Below are 12,804 nucleotides of genomic sequence, written 5' to 3' on the forward strand. Positions count from 1 at the left end.
GGACGCATGATTTGGAAGTTAAGCTTTTTTATTGGTTTGAGAAATAATTACATATAAGAAAATAAAAGGTTCCCGTGGAGGCCATCTGTTACATTGTGTTTCCTTTGTTTCAATTTATTTTTATTTATTTTTTTACAATAAATGAAAACAAAAGACAATAAAAAAGTTTATTTTTTGCTCAGGAGATAAAAAATGAAAAGGTTGTAATGGATGCGTTTTTGTAACAGTTAACAAAAAAAATGACTACTTGTTCACCACATTTTAGAAAGAAAATGTAATAAGGTTTGTGTGACAGGACGGCTGAGGTTGGTTACGCCAGGCCAGAAGCAGGAACTGAAAACACACAGGCAAGTATTTGGGTGCAAAGCGCACTGCGGCGCTATTTTTATTTGAAACAAAAATAAATTAAAATAATTTAACAAAAACTACTGCTCACAGAGTGAAATAAAAGGTTTAAACAGGTCTCGCACACAAAACAATCCTAACTAAACAAGTATGGTGCTGGAGCTTCCTGCACTCACAGCAGTTCCTTTTGTTTTTATTTCTCTCTCTCTCTCTCTCTCCTCCAAAACACCCCACACTGAACAATACAAGCTGCAGGCTTTTATACCTGTGACCATCTCTGGATTAACACTCAATTAATCAGTCCGGAGATGGTCACATTCTTCTGCACAAGTTTTTGTATGATGGGGTTTATTACCCCATTAATGCTGCCACACAATAACAAACAAAAACCTTTTTTCTACGCTCCTCCTTTTCCTCATCTAACATTGCTAGTAAAGCAGCGGCAGCAGCCTTTCTTCCCAGCATGTTTATGTCTCTCAAAAACATGCATGTGACAGAAATACAATGATTCTTGGTTGTAAATCTCCCTCCCGACCTGTGAGGGCGCTAAGCAGCGAGAACAGAGTTCCCTGGACTAGCTGGCCTGACAGTTCTTTCCCAGGGTTCAAGGGAAGTGGGCCAGCTAGGAAGGGGGTGAAACTCTGTTGCATTAACGCATTGACCCAGAATGGAAACAACGTGGCAGTCGCAGGTTGGAGGGGTGACTGTACTCGTTTACCAAGGGGTCATGTGTGATGGCTTAAAAGGGGGCGGAGAGACGCAATCTGTTCCTTTGCTTTGGTTTGTAATTTGAATCCTGAAAGGACCGTGAGAGACCCTGTGACGTATACGTACCATGAGTGTTTTGTTTGTTTGGCTGTAATTGTCTTGTCTTGTGAATTACTAGACGGCTAACACAATTCCAGAGCTGTCGCCAAGGGCCATGCTTGTCTCTTGTGTGACCACCACAAAATTCAAGGCAACACGCAGGCAACAAATGTGTTCCTCTTGTTGCCAACGACAAAAGTTGCCCACATGACCAGACCTTTAAGATAAAGGGACAACATCAAATCAGCAAACTGTCAAGGACTAATGGAGATAATTATGCTCTAAATATGTTAGACGTTTTAGATGTTTACTTTGACAGTAGTGCTGCACCTAACAGGGCAATTATATTTAAAAGGCTTGTTATTTGTTTAATGGAAAATAAATTGATCAAATGGAATACATTATTTGCACATTTCCTCAGAAAATAAATTATCTTACCAAACAAATTATCTTTAAGATTAGAACATTAAAATAAATAGTACAAATGATTACAAAGTAAATGGACAGTTCAGTATAACAACTTTCTCCCACGTAGTCCCATCATGTAATTTTCTGTTTTTAAGGAAATATGGCAGTAAAGCCTAAAAAACAATGCCAAGATGAAGTGCACCTTCTGTACTTCAAGTCAAATGTTGGAGTTTTAGCTGTATTCTAGAAAAAAACAAAACAACATTATCATGTTGCTGACCCGCTATGTCCCTGCACGCAAGCTGAGGTCCTCTGACTTGTTATACCCAAGCAAAAGTGCACCACACTCGGAGAGCGCTCTTTTAGCTTCATGGCCCTGACTCTCTGGAACTCTCCCACAGTCACTCGCTTCAAATCAACTCTCAAGACCCACTTGTTCTCTCTTGCTTTCAATGCTCTTTAAGCCTGATATCTGTTATTAGCTGTTGTCTAAATTGCTATTTCAGATTTTTCACTCCATCTTATTCGTATGATTCTGCATGACACACGCATCCACAATGTTTAGAATTCACATCCTGGCCTTGTATTTAATGTGTTAGCATTTTTTTTTTACTGTTTGTTTAATGCTGTATTTCACTGTATTTAATGTATTATGCATTGTTCCTCACTATCTTGTAAAGCGCTTTGTGATGGTGGCTCACTATGAAAGCTGCTATATAACATAGAGATTGATTGATCGATTGATGTGTAAAGCATGATTTTGCTTCTTTTGTAGTTAATGAATGCAGTTTGTTGGGACTCAATACCTGATAAAACTGATAATAATATGTTTGTTTGTTTGTATTGATATATCTTGAACTTGAATATTTTATCACTTATCCAAGTTAATTTAGTTAGTGGGTTGCAGCTCTAAAAAGCAAATAACTACATTCCTGAACCCATACCTGTTAAAGGCTGGGTTCCACTGGAGCAAGGGAAGGGGGAAACACACAGACACTGTCCTTTTTTTTTTTAAAGAGAAATATGTACTGAGAATTTTAACTTATTTTATTGTATGTATTGTGTTTGGTTAAATTTTGTGCTTTGTTACACCTTTTGGGGATTTGAATTATTATAAATACCTAGCATTACATGTGGCTATGTAACAAATAATAAATACATTATGGTTATTGTATAGTTAATATAAATACATCTTCATTACCTACACTGTAACAATACTTTAAAAAAAAAGTTTTACTAACTATTGTATAATTAGTATAAATGCATCTTAATTGCTGTGTAATTAAATACCTCTGTTCTGTGTTGCTGGGCTAATATAACTACTTAAAGCTATATTTTAAATCCTTGCTATTGCTGCATGCTGTAGTGGCATAGTTAATTATAAAGTATACACTTAAAACAAGTTTTTAACTAATTCTAACGGTGTAAAATTGGTAGTGCTGTAGTCGTGCTACAAATGTGACCCCCCCCCCCCCCCGCACTGGTTACGGTAGGCCTCTGTACTTAGGAGGCACTGCACAGACACAGAGTAAGCTAACAATTTGAGAGTTGTTAGCTCTTCTACCTCCCAAAAAGTCTATCTACTCATTTAACACTATTATAATGTAATGAGAGTGTGTAATCATTATAAATAACAGCAACTAATGAGATTTGCTGCCGTATTAAGACACTGGACTTTCCTGCAATAGCAGTTTTTTAAAGCAGTCATCTTTGTGTGTAATATACCAGTACATAAAACAGATGGTTTGCAGTCAATTTACACATGATATATACTGTAGGGATGATAGATGATAACTGATCAATTGGATCTGGTGTGCGATGGCCTTAAAAAGAGCAGCAAGATATTTATGAATCAGAAAAAGCCCAGTTTCCATAGGAAACTGTAGTTTTGTAACAGGGTAACATTTTTATTTGACATATTTTCCCTCAATCGCCAATATATTCTGATAAAAACATCATAATTGCCCACTATATGGTATATATATATATATTTTGATATAAAGGGATTAATCAAATATATAGAGAAAATCAGTAAACTGGAAAAGTTCTGTAGTTGATTACTGTAGCAAACAATAAAAGCCGTGTACAGTACATATGTCACATTATCACATATCCGCCATGATCAAGCTCTTCAGCACAGTGTGTGTGTGTGCGCGTGTGAGTGTGTGTGTGAGTGAGACAGAACCAGAACCAGGGTTGGATACCAAAGAGTGAGGAAGCAAGTCGAAACCACCAACAGCCGGGCGAGGAGCTGGAGTTTGTTTATTATTGAACAGAGAAGATTAGTTCAGAGATGGTAGATCCCACCAACGTTTTTGTACACTTCATGCACTGCCATTGCTGGTAGTGTCATGTGAGCTGTTCAGTGTGTTGATATGTAAATAAATCCTGTTCTCCTGCGGGGGGGGGGGCGTATCAACTTCAACCTCCGTCTCTAACTCCTGCCTCTCGCTCAGCAGTGAATGCAGGCATCCACATGGCAGATGGCTACTCTGTCACAAGCATTACTACCCTGTATCTTTCTAATTATTATTTATTTCTTAGCAGACACCCTTATCCAGGGTGACTTACAATTGTTACAAGATGTCACATTATTTTTACATACAATTACCCATTTATACAGTTGTTTTTTTTTTACTGGAGCAATCTAGGTAAAGTACCTTGCTCAAGGGTACAGCAGCAGTGTCCCCCACCTGGGATTGAACCCACAACCCTCCGGTCAAGAGTCCAGAGCCCTAATCACTACTCCACATTGCTGCCCTAAATCCCTTCTAAGCAAGGGATTTAGGGAAGCTCCCTAATAAAAGCTGAATTTCAAAACAATAATTGTGTGAATATAGTAATTGTTACAGCTGTGTATAATGGTATTTAAAACAGGATTCATTTATCCGGCTTTTTACATATCTGCCCTTACTCTGGTTCCACTGCAGTCGGATATGCGACAGACTACTGTATATATATAAGAAAAAAAAAACACACACACAAACACACACACAACATTTACATTTTTACATGTCCAGGGCCCTGCCACAGATACCATAATCAACTTTACCAACACTGAATCCTCAAACCGTGATACATCAATTACATCTCCATTAGGTTTTTAGAACATTCTGTTCTCTACTTTTCCATTGCTTACTTGAATGGTTTCTTGGGGTCACAAATAAGTTTAGTGCATAATTTCCATTAACCAACTGTCAAGGTTTCCAAACTTTACTGACAAGCATTTTCAAAATTGCTTTAACATCCTTTCTCACAATTAAGATGTGTAATCTCGAGGGTTTAACCTGGGGAGCTCCATTTCACCAGTAACTGCTTTTGACATTTGACTCTCTCTGCTATGCACATTAGCACATGTCAGACTATCTTGATTATACTGCTTTTATTTTCTGTATTTAATCTTTGACACAATGTTGGGCGCAGCCAGCACAGAGCTGATCGGGCTTGGGGGGGGCATGCCCGAGGAGGCTGTGCAGAGTTCAAAAAGCATCTCTACCACAGCTCAAGGCGACTGCACCATCATGCTACACAGAGGGGCACTTTGTTGACATCAAGGAGGAGAGCGTCTGCACCGCAGGATTAAATACTGCGGAACACTTCACTGCAAGACGGTGCTTGTGAAGACATTGCCCAGCCGAGGCCGTTCGAAGAGGCAGGAATCGCCGTGAGGATGCTGGGACTCCAGGAACCCAGAAGTATGTTAGTTATAGTTATAGTTAAATCGCGGTAAATTTACGTATTTTTCACGGGTATGTTGCGGAATAAAATTAGTATTTCGCGGACATTTCGTGGACCTGTTTAAACATTAAATAAACCTAAGTAGACAGTATTTCAGAGCACTATAAAATCCTAAAAATAGTGGTACTAGCTTCCTTACTAAAACAGTGCTGCCATTTGTTAAAGGCGAGTATGCAACATCCCCCTGCAGTTGTCTTGCCCATACATTGAGACTGCACGTCTGAATCCACTGAATTGGTTGGAAGTAAGGCAAAGTTTTGCCAAGTTATACAGATGTGGAAATCGATTAGAAACAGCCCAAAAAACTCGGTTACACAAGGGCATTGTAAAGTATGCAGTACGTTCGTTGTCATCTTATTTGTCCCATCCAATAATTTATTTTATTAGTACCGCGTCAAAACAAAGAAGACGTGGCTATTCGGGTCTAAAATTCAGTGTAAGCAGCAGGTTGAAGCGAGGTTGCTGTGCTGGATCGTTTTAGTACTGATTTAACTTGCAGACAGGAATAATTTTTGTCTGGGCTGACTTTCCCGTTTGGTTTCTGAAAGCTGTTTATTTTACATTCTGTTCAGCAGCCTCTGTAGTAGCCTTTTTGTTTAATGTGTGATTTTGAAGCTAAATAGCGATCGATCGTATTTTTTCCAAATACACATTAAGATATGGAAAACAATTACCTCACTCTGCATGTACAGTTTCTTTGGGAAATATCTTGAAACGATCATCAGCCGAAATATACTTTGCTTTCTTTGTCGTCCATTTCTACTATTTTACCTCCAATGCTGAAAACTAGATTTTAGCAACCTAAATCAAAACAATGCAGCACCTTTGTCCAACCCCCTGCTGCACAGTACAGCTCACATAAAGCAGTAAAGACGCACTGATAAGCTGATTAAAACTTTGTCATTTGAATAGTAAACAAGAACGTTAACTGCTTTGGAGAATTTATTTTGTAAATGTTACTTGTGGACGTTTTTTGTTTGTTTGTTTGATTTTTGCTTCAGTGCAATGCACACGGGACGGCAAAGGAATAAAAAAAAGAGCTATCTATAGAAGGAAGATACGTAGTTTGCGTTGCTTGCATCGCTTGCATTTAAACGAGGTTTCTTTTTTTTCCCTCTCGGTACTTGTTTGTATGCATTGGCCCCTAAGAGGTGAATTTCGCGGTGACCCCTCAATGTCACGATTTCCGCGAAATCAGCGAAATCGCGATTTAGGTAGGTCCCTATAGTGTATAGAGAGGGTTTTTGTATTGTAATAGGTTAATGGAGTGGGACGTCTGTTTTAGTGAGACTAGGGTAGGTTTTTTGAGGAGGGGAGTTATAGAGGCTTTTTTGAAGGCAGAAAGCGACCAGAAAGTAGAGAGGTGTTGAGAAGGGAGGAGATGAAGGGAAGCAGAGCAGGAGCAGAGGCTTGAAAGAGGTGAGTGGGGAGGGGGTCCAGGGCACACGTGGTGGTTATGGCGAGAGGTGACAGTGGGGGTAGGAGGAGCAGGGAGAGAGGGGAGAGACAGAGAAAAAGAGATGAAATAGTGATCAGAGAGGTCCAGGGGGTGACAGAGAGGGTGGAGGGGCAGCAGGCCCTGGAGAAGGTGAGGTCCAGTTGACGGCCAGCTTTGTGGGTAGGAGGGGATGGAGAGAGACAGAAGTCGAAGGAGTGAAGGAGAGGGAGGAATCCAGCAGAGTGACTGGGGTTGGAGAGATGGATGTTGAAGTCACCTCAGGACAGTTGGGGTAGACAGAGAGGGGAGGGAGGAGAGTAGATAGTCGAGTTCATCTAGAAAGTGAGCAAGTTTCTTTATTAAATGTGACACTAGGGCTACCATTGCTGGTACCCCAGTGTGAGCACTTGTGTTGTTAATTAAATCTGCGTGCCTGTGCGGCAAGTCAACACCCAATGCTTTGTGTCTGTGTCATTATTATTCACTTCACCCTGTTACAGTGTTATATGCTGTAAACTCCTGAAATCACAAACAAGAGGGAACAATAGGGGTAGGTTACCTGTAGGTTACCCTGACAACTGAAGTGTTTTTCTATGGCATGGAAAACAGCCTTCAGCTGCACATTAACAAACAATGGCATCTTGTACAGACTTGATGCTTTGTACCTTGAAGACCTTGAACAGTTAATATTGTATGTTCAATTCTAAACACATCCATAACTTAAAACTTGAATCTTAAATTATGAGATGAGAAATTATAACACTAAGTCAAAAAGACTTGGTCTACCTGACTTCTTTAGGGTACATTCTCATATTGTTCGCTCATCTTTAACTCTGAATATAGAAAAACGAGTTGACTTTGGTAAAGCTATAACCACAAAAAACATGTAGATTTAATCAAGGTGTACACTAACATTGATAAAGACCCTTGCCTAAAAGTTTGTCTGCTTTACTTTTGAAGTTCCAGATGTAGTTGATTTAAAACATTGGTTACTTCCCCTTTAATATTTTGAAACGTCTAATAAAGGTCTCTTAGGAAGTTTCAAGGTGTTTGTTTCTCATTTTGTAGCATAATATTCCCCCTTTCCAATAACAATAGGAGCTAACTAAAGTCAGGCTTCGAAATAGATTCAATTGTCTTAACATGAACATTGTATGAAAATGAATGATGCTTTATATTTTGGCATAATCTATTATGTACAGAAATAAGGTATACTTTCCAATTTTGAGAAAGTATTATCAGATTGATGTGTCTTAAAAAAAACTGTTTTCCAAATCTATGGCGGCGTTTACATGCACAAGTCATGACAGTTTTCCTCACGACCTGTTTGTCGTACTTTTCAGGAAATGTGTTGCTATGCAGTTCTGATTTAGGAAAAAAAATCGTCAGCACCAATGCAGATTACTCAATTCATAGTCATTTAGGGGAGGGGATATTTAAATATCTGTGTCTGCTTATTGAGTAGGAAAAGAACGACTCTGAATATCGTGAGGAGAGCTGCATGCGTTGCCATGAAGACAAAAACATTTAACAAGAGAAATTAATTCACGTGTTGTCGCGCACACCGCGCATTAGCTACTGTACTTATTTGTCTGGTTACCTTTCCAACACACACACACACAAAATTATATAAATTATAATTTCTACAAGTTTTACTTAGAATTTATATTTGTGTGTGTGTGTGTGTGTTTGTGGAACATCTAAGTTACATTTCATTAACACAGAACCGCCTTTTACAATACATGTTTTTATTTTGAATATAACCTACAATATTAAATTTATATATATATATATATATATATATATATATATATATATATATATATATATATATATATATATATATATATATATACATATATATATGACAAGCCTTTTGTTATCTCTACTGGTCCTGGCAGCCATCAATTCCTTTGTTTTGTACAAGGTAGATTTAATCTTGAAGCTAGCCACAGCGCTTCTGCAGAAACATTTCGATCAGAAAACTGCAAAGCTGCAGGCTGCAGCAGCTCAACCTGGATTCTGTGCTGCGAGTGACACACACGCAAGATAAATCAATGTTACTTTCATTTTAGATTAAAAACCACTTTTGTTTTTACAGTTTTGTATGTGCACATACCTGTTTACACACTAGTTTCTTTTGAAATGTTTATTTTATTATAGTTTTTCATTTTTTGTAGTAGTGCTTTATATGTGGCAAGTTAGAAAATAAACCCTTTTATGTTTAATTGTTCGTTTAAATACGGCGTTTCGGCTGTGCAGATGTTTGATATGATGAGCTTGAATAAAACTTTTGAGTTGTATCTGATAGTTTGTCTTTCATTTTAATATTGATGGTGTTTAAAATGTACCGGCGGTTGTAGCTATGAGTATACCCGCGGCGGTTCCAGTGTTGAAGTAGTCCATAAATGTACAGTTTGTGTGTATGTGTGTTGGGGGGTGCCTATGTTTTGTTCTTGTTATTTTTATTAAGCAGACGCCTTTATCCAAGGCAATTTACAGAGACTAGGGTGTGTGAACTATGCATCAGCTGCAGTCACTTACACCCCGAAAGACAGGGCACAAGGAGGTTAAGTGACTTGCTCAGGGTCACACAATGAGTCAGTGCCTGAGGTAGGATTTGAAGCAGGGACCTCCTGGGTACAAGCCCTTTTCTTTAACCACTGGACCACACAACCTCCTATGTTTTGTATGGCCTTTCTGCTGGAGATTACTTGATATTAAGTCAGAAGAACGGGATTGTGGCAATGTGCCCTGCCCTTGTGTGCGTTTCTGTGTTGTGTGTTACGTGTTGTGTGTTGCGTGTGTTAATGTTGGTGTATAGTCATTTGTACACTGGATATTTAAAATTGTATAATTATATTTAGGCACGGGATTTCACTATCACTTCATGTGCATTTAAAGTATGTGATAATATGCGAGCACGGGGTTAAACGTAATGAATTCACGTGCTGGGATTCAAGTGAATAATTAATTAGTAATTGAATGCCAACACGTGAATTCAATACGTTTAACCCCGTGCTCACATATTATCACATACTTTAAATGCACGTGAAGTGAAGTGCAGTGCAATCTCGTGCCTAAATATAATTATACAATTTTAAAAACACGTGAAACACAGACCCGTTTATATCCCGTGTACCAATGACTATACACCAACATTAACACACGCAACACACAACACAGAAACGCACACAAGGGCAGGGCACATTGCCACAGGATCTTGACTGCTGAAACCTCGTGACACACAAGCACGATTGCTGCTCCGGTTTACATGGGTTTTTAAAGCTGTTTTTAAGGTGAGAAAGCGATTGACCCTGCCATTAAAGTCACACTTATCACACGTTTTATATTCCATTCGAATCGATCTTTTCAAATTGAAATACGAATATGTGAGAGAATCGCATCGCAAAATATTCAACATTTTTAAATTAACCTGTAAAAACTCCTTGGAAACGTAACACATTGCCCGATGCGATTGAAAAGTCGCGTCGCGATATTGTTGATCGGATCGGGCAGTGTGTCCACGGCTTTCGTTAGAAAACAAGGTGAGATTCACCTTTATTATTTATAACATGAAAATTGGTGAAGATAAAATACAAGGTTTTACGAACCTTGAGTGTAGTTTTATGGTTTTTTGAACCTCGAGTGTAGTTTTATGGAAACGCAACTTCAGAATCATTCGTGTTTGCACATTTCAATATCGTATCTGCCAGATGTGCATTATGTGTATATAGAAACGAGCCCCAGGAGTAGAATGGACAACCCTTGTCTACAGTTTACCATTGTGATGCAATGCACTGTGTTTCTAGGAATGCTTTTCACTGGAGTGGGGCTTTGTATAGCAAGTGATCTTACTAGGAAGGTCACCACGGTTTCTAAGAAGAACTACACAAGATGATTTAAGTTTATAACCCATTTTTACAGAAGAGGCCATGGATAACAGAAAGACACTAGGTATACACACGCTTTTATTCACTCTTTTAAAAGCCTGAAATGCACAGCTAGGTGGTACGGCTAAAGACAAAAACATATGATGTTACAACTTGCATGGAATATAAAGATGTACATATTATCAAGTATGTCATTTCATTACGAGTCTATTGTAATCCAATAGAAAACTTTTTTTTTTTCTCTGTGAATGCCTGCCACTTATTGTAAAGTACCCAGCAGGTGAAATGCACTGTATATGTTATGCATGATATATTCTGCTGTCCATTAGAGGCTCTCCTGAAGCTTTAACTCGTGCGTTATTCAAAAACAAGAGCGACAACAACACAAACTGACACAGATAGAGAGGAGGCTCCCTTTTATCTGTTAAATGTTTCAAAGCAGAACCCTTTCTGGTCAGGGTTCTCCACTCCCGGTACTGGCGAGCTACTGGGTCTTCTGGTTTTCATTTCAACCAAGCTCTGTTACTTAATTTTAACCACTTATTGGCTTCATTAGTTCGGATTAACAGATGTTCCAGATCTTTAGTCATTGGTGATGTGAAGACACCTATAAAACCTGCAGTATTGGAGCTCTCCAAGACCAGGGTTGGAGTTCGTGGATGGAAGGCTGCACCTGTTTGGTGATTGGGTGAAACTTGGGGGCAACAATTGTATATTGTAATGTGTCTAAAGGACAAAACTTAACTTAGAACTTTTTTCCAGATATATGTAAAAATGTAAGTGTGACTCTGAAAAACACAGACAATCTCTAGATTTATTTTATATTCAATAACTTGAGCTAAAGAACAACCTTAGCAAGTTTCATCACAATTAAACAAGCTAAAACTTACCACAGTTGTACAAGAGCATAAAGGTAGTGGACAAGAAAATGGAAACACCTGGGTAAATGAGGGACACCAAGTATATTGAAAGCAAGGGCTTCCACACAGGTGTAGCTCATGCGTTAATTAAACAAATAACATCCCAGCATGCTTAGGGTCATGTATAAATATGCTGAGCAGGTCTGGTTGCCTATAATTATGGCTAGCATGGCTGCAAGAGGAGACCTAAAATATTTTGAAAGAGGGGTGATTGTTGGGGCGCGTTTGGCAGGAGCTTCAGTGACCAAGACAGCTCAACTTGCTGATGTTTCACAAGCAACGGTGTCTAAGGTGATGTCGGCATGGAACTCCTAGGGAAAGATATCATCAGCAAAGGGCAACAGTGGGCAGAAGCGCATACTCCCGGATCGTGATATCCGTGCATTAATTCAAATAACTACAGATCAATTGACTGCAAATTTTAACCTGCAGCCAGTTTCATCAAAAACGGTCCACCGAGAATTCCACAGAGCGGGATACCATAGTGGCCCAACGCCCTATTAAGTGACTTTACATTGGTGTTTCCATTTTGTTGTCCACTACCTGTATATCTCCATTGTGATGAGACACAACACCAGTAGGAGATAGTAATCAAAGAATGCTGCAGAACTTTGAAGAATTGGAAGAGTGGACAGAATAAATTGTGAGGAAACACAAAAGAAAAGATGACCCTATATCAGTGAGGGAATAACACATAGTGAATAATGATGTAGTTAAATTCTGGCATTGTGATTGCGCCATCATTGTTTGCAAAACAGCAAGCCAACCCTCTCTAATTGTGCAGCTGTTTTTAATGATACAGCTCATTCATATTTACAGAAGTCCAGAATCCTGAAGCAAATTGAGTTTGTGTCAGATATTTGTGATTAATGGTGCATAGATCGCCCCCACGCGTCTGTATGTGCTGACACAAGAACCGATAAATCTAAATTAAAGTTTCACAAAATAAACGATATTCTATAAAATGGACCAGTGGAGCTCTGGTATCGGAACTTTTAATTGTACATATTTTATATCGTCATATATAGGCTAAAACAGAATTCTCTACTTTAAATTAGACTGTTTTGCCATTTAACTAATTCAACATGTTGCTCACAGCTGTTAACCTTGCGCCAAGACGTATGGACAGGTTCCAATACTGGTGCACACTAACGATAATATTCGCTATGAGTTTCTTCAACGCTAAATGTTAAGCTTAGCTGAAGATGAAAGTAATCGCTGCATGAGAGTTCATGCATACGCGTGCATGACTCTG

The sequence above is a fragment of the Acipenser ruthenus genome, chromosome 3, assembly GCF_902713425.1.
Source record: "Acipenser ruthenus chromosome 3, fAciRut3.2 maternal haplotype, whole genome shotgun sequence".
In the NCBI taxonomy this organism is placed as follows: domain Eukaryota; kingdom Metazoa; phylum Chordata; class Actinopteri; order Acipenseriformes; family Acipenseridae; genus Acipenser; species Acipenser ruthenus.